This window comes from Dermacentor andersoni, chromosome 11, assembly GCF_023375885.2.
Source record: "Dermacentor andersoni chromosome 11, qqDerAnde1_hic_scaffold, whole genome shotgun sequence".
Classification (NCBI taxonomy): Eukaryota; Metazoa; Arthropoda; class Arachnida; order Ixodida; family Ixodidae; genus Dermacentor; species Dermacentor andersoni.
Genome location: NC_092824.1, coordinates 43,406,715 through 43,411,310, shown reverse-complemented (window position 1 = coordinate 43,411,310; position 4,596 = coordinate 43,406,715).

The following is a 4,596-nucleotide window of genomic DNA, read 5'->3' as shown; positions in this document are numbered from 1 at the left end:
TTTCAGGGATATCGTTCGCATTTGTGAAGTGGCGCATTCCTCGTGGCACATACGTAGATACCCAGGTTGGCATGAAAGATGCTTAATGAAGAGCCGCACACACCTACTGGCCCATACCAAAGGACGCAAGTTCGCATCAAAGAGGTTCATTCGAGACAAGCACAGACCGAGTGGCATATACTCAGTGCTCCAACTCAACGTCAACGAGTTTTTTCGAACAGTGGTATCTAGTCCCGCACCTTACAGTGACCCATATCTGCGTGAAAAAAGTTCGTTGAAGAGTGGCACTTACGTACACATTACCACGTACTCAGTGAGACAAGTGGATCCGATGGTTGATTTCGAATGAGGTTACTTCAGCACAGCAGTTCGATGGACCTTTCTCATTCGTCCATGGACTACCTATTGACCCAGGTATGCAATAAAACAGTTAGATGCAAGGAAACATGGACAGAAACGTCCTTGAAGTAGCCTAAGAATGCTAAAGCAACATAATTTATAAAGGTTAGTACAATATTGCCAGGTGGGCAGCGTCCATAGTTCAGGATGGCATAGCGCTGGTCGATATTTTGGCCTTGATCAAAAAACAGGGCTGGTATTAAGGGATCCAGCTTACATGCTGGGCCTCCCACTCTCGATGGTTGGTGCGGTGATGGGTGGTATCGATGGGTTGCGTCCACACTCCCATATCAAGTGGTAGAAGCCATTGAATTCAAACCAGAAGGTGCAGTTGTAGGTGTAGCTCGAGGGATAGATGACATGCAGCAGGATGCCGTGCCGGTACGTGCGGGTCTGTAGTTTCCACTACATCAACGTCTCTTATCTGGTCATCTTGCAGAAGGACATGTTGCTGGGCTATGGTGCTTATTTAATGGCGTCATGTAAAGCAAGGGCACAACCACAAAGATGAGAAACTCAGAACGCCTGTGATGTGTTCTGTGTGTCCGTTTGTGGTTGTGCCCTTGCGCTGAATCATACCATTGGGGTGGTCAGCTTGAGGGGCGGAGATAGGTAGGCCCTCTTACGCCGCCTGTAGTGGTTCAGGTTGTCTGTGTATTTTTTCGGGACGCCTCCGAGCGTGTCGAGCGGAGCTCCTGAAACAGACGCGCTATCCCAGCGGTGACAGCCGCTACATTAATCGTCAATGACGTTTCCCGGGGCTAAAATAATTAATATTTCTTGGAAGATTTTCTTGTTTCTTCAAGAATTTCAAGGCCTGTTTTGAATAGGCAGCCTGCTGGGAAGTTTCTGCACGCTGTTTCCAAGTCCGTGATGATGGTGGTGTGCTCTTCCTTTCCCTTGCCCTCCATGGCGGCCAGGGCTATCACTGTTTCTTCCGAGAAGTAGATGTTTCGAGTCTTCAACGAAGCTGCTGCTACGTTTCTCCCTTGCCAGTCATCACTCTCACAATGTGTTCCACACGTTCTTTCATTTTGCTACGTCGGTGCATCTAACTTTTCCTCCTCTGTCCTTCGTAGGCCTTGGTTGGTGCTTGTACTCTTGCTTCTTTTACTATCGTTCCGGGTTCATGTTTCAGGGGACGCTTGTTGCCGTGATCCTTTCTTTTACGGGTCTTCAGTCATTCACGGTCAGTCGTCTTCAAGTGCATAGCCCAGTAGTATTACCGTGTCTCTGCCCGCGCTGGTAATCCCGTGCTTGTAAGCAATCGTCTTGCAGGTGTCTGCTAGTTCGCCCCAAGTATAGTGGATTCCCAGCCTGAGTGCCTTCTCCATTGATGTCGCCGAGGGGAGCCTGAGCGTCAGCTTGTAGGTATTTCGTATGAGATTGTTCAGGTTGTCGGTCTCACTGTTCTTGAGACCCAGTTAAAGGATGCCATACGTGACCCTGGCGATGATCAAGGCTTGTTTTAGTCAGAGCATGCTCCACTCTTTCAGGCCGTCCTTTTTGTTGGTCCCACTTCCCACAATGTGCGCTACTGGGGTAACTGCCTTTTAGAAAAAGCACCGTACTTACGAAAAATGAGGCCCAGGATACAGAGTACGTCCACCTTGGTTATGGTAACTCCGTTCATGGTCAACGTTGAGTTTGGTATCTCCTGAAGAGGCCAGACTGTCGCCTTCTTATTCAGAATTAGAAGCTCCGACTTTTCCGAATGACACCGAGTTATGGGGTGTTTAGAACGCCTTTTGAAACAAAGCGATCGTAAACAAATATTAAAGACCGGACCGTTTGTACAGATGCACAGCAAACACAAAAATTATATTGACATGACAACTGAATACAAGCTATAGAAACCAAATTACTCTTTAACACTAATGCTCGAGGATCCCTATAACGGTAATGAAGGAATGTCACCGGATCATGGTACAGATGTTGGAAACAATATGGGCCTTGCGGAGATGCTGGCAGCGAGATTCGACGCTGGTGCAGCTGACGAAGCGGCGGCAGTCGACCGCGCTGTAGCGCGTCGGGCTTGGCAATGGCCGGCGTCCTTTCGGTGTTCGCCAGCCAGAGCTTGGGCCCGGAGCTTCGGCATGGCTACAGATACGCTGGCTGGGCCCGCGTTGGACGCCCTTACGACGTTCGCCAATTGCGGGCTGTGAGAAAACCCTTAATGATGATCGTGTGCCCACGTGCGAGCGAGCAGCTACCTTAGGCCAGGAACTCGGCAGGCCCCTACTCCCGCGCTCTGGACACCGTCTTCTTGGTCCTGCCACGTCTACCACGGTCACCACCTCCCTCCGAACCCTCTCACGCCCTCTTCCACTAGCTTCTTTTCTTTTTCTCACTAAGTGGGGCACGTGCGCCTGGCGTCGATACGCTGTCACCAGTATTCTTCACCGTGTCACCGCCTTCCTCTTCCCTTTATTCACTCCGCGCACATCATGACACCGGGGCGCACGCGGCGGTGTAACACTTGGACTTGTCGCTAACTTCTTGGAAGGCATCTTGTTATTCACCCGCGGATCCCGTACTCATACACACGGTCACTTCGTCCGTGTATATATGTGTTCGGTAGCCTCCTCATCGCCATAGTTAACCGCAACGGTGAGATCATCGACCCCAGAGGGATTCCTATCTGCGATATATGGATCGTTTCAGTACCGAGCCTATGGTCTCCGTGTCGACCTGCCAGGCCGGCCAGAAAGTCGGGGACGTAGTCGTAAATCCTTCGGCCACAGTTATAAGTCGTGCTTCGTGGGAGACAGTATCGAAAGCCTGCTTGGCACTTTTGTGAGAAGCGGTGAGGCCGTCAATGACTTCTTTCAGCTCAAGTAGAATGTCCTGCGTCGAAAGCTGAAGCCGAAAGCCTAACATAGTGTTCGGTAGTTTTTGCCTTCTTCCACGCAAGAAAGCCATTAGTGTACCATTGGGTCGAAGATTATCCCCGCGTACGACATCAAGTAGGTCAGCCGTAGCTTCTGTAGCTTAGTGGGCTTGCCGGATATAGCAATCACCGTTACATCCGGGTTCTTTCACTGGCCGATATACTGCCGCTCTTCCAACTCTCGTCATGTAATTTAGTAAGGTCGCCATTGATCCGCTGTCCAGGTTAGGGAAGGTCTTGTCACTTCTGTCCCGTCTAGGCGTCGTTTAGCTCGTGAGGTTCCACGATATCTACTTTGACGAAAAGTTAGCCAGGAGGTATTCCTCCGTCCCGATCTCCAGTAGTTCCTCAGTGCCCGGGAAGTTGCGTACGAGTCTTTTTATGTGTTACCCTGTGACGGTCTTTAACTCCATCTTGGCAAGGAGGGTCTCTAAGATGGCGCATGTCTTTCGCTTGCTTAGGGTTGCCTGTTTTGGGTCGAACACTTGATTCCATTCTGTTGTCCCATTGTTTCGTGACCTGCCGCGATGACTTAGCGGCTACGGTGTTCCGCTGGTAAGCACGAGATCTTGGAATCAAATCCTGGCCGCGTCGGGCGCATTTATGTGGCAATGCAAAAGCACCCGTCTTCCGTGCATTGGGGGCGCGTTAAAGATCCCCTGGTGGTCAAAGCTAATCCGGAGTCCCCCGCTACGGAATGCCTCAAAATGAAATTGTGGTTTTGGCACGTAAAACACGAGAGTTGAATTCAGGTTCCAGTTCTTCAGCAGACTCTTCCGCCGTCCGCGAGACAGCGGCAACGCGGATCTTGAGTTTGCGATTTATATTTTGTTTCTTCCATGTCTTCAAGATTCCTCATCTGACCTCTAAAAGGTGGAGTAAGTGTGCGTCGACATCAGGATTGTCCGTAGTGAGCTGAATGGTCCTTGCGCGCTTGGTAACTACCAGTAAATCCGTCACGTTCTTAGTTCACCCTACGATGTCCTCGAGATTTCTGTTGTGTTCGTCTTTCTAGAAAGTGGGCCAGTCCGTAATTCTGGCCTGACCTGCTCTCACGGGGCTCTTTTGGTGAGCTAAAATTGGTCTGGATATTATGATGGTCCTTTCCCAGAGCCTCGTTCAGCCTCGATTACTTGACTTGCCTTAGGTTAGCGGAGAATGTCAGGTCTGGTATCGTGTCTCTGGAGACGTTTCTGCCGATTCTAATTACTATTTGAGGATCGTACCACGCAGTCAGCCGGCGGTCCTGTGTCGCATTGTGCACGTGTGGGCCATTCATGTTCGTCGCTCTGCATCCACAAACCACG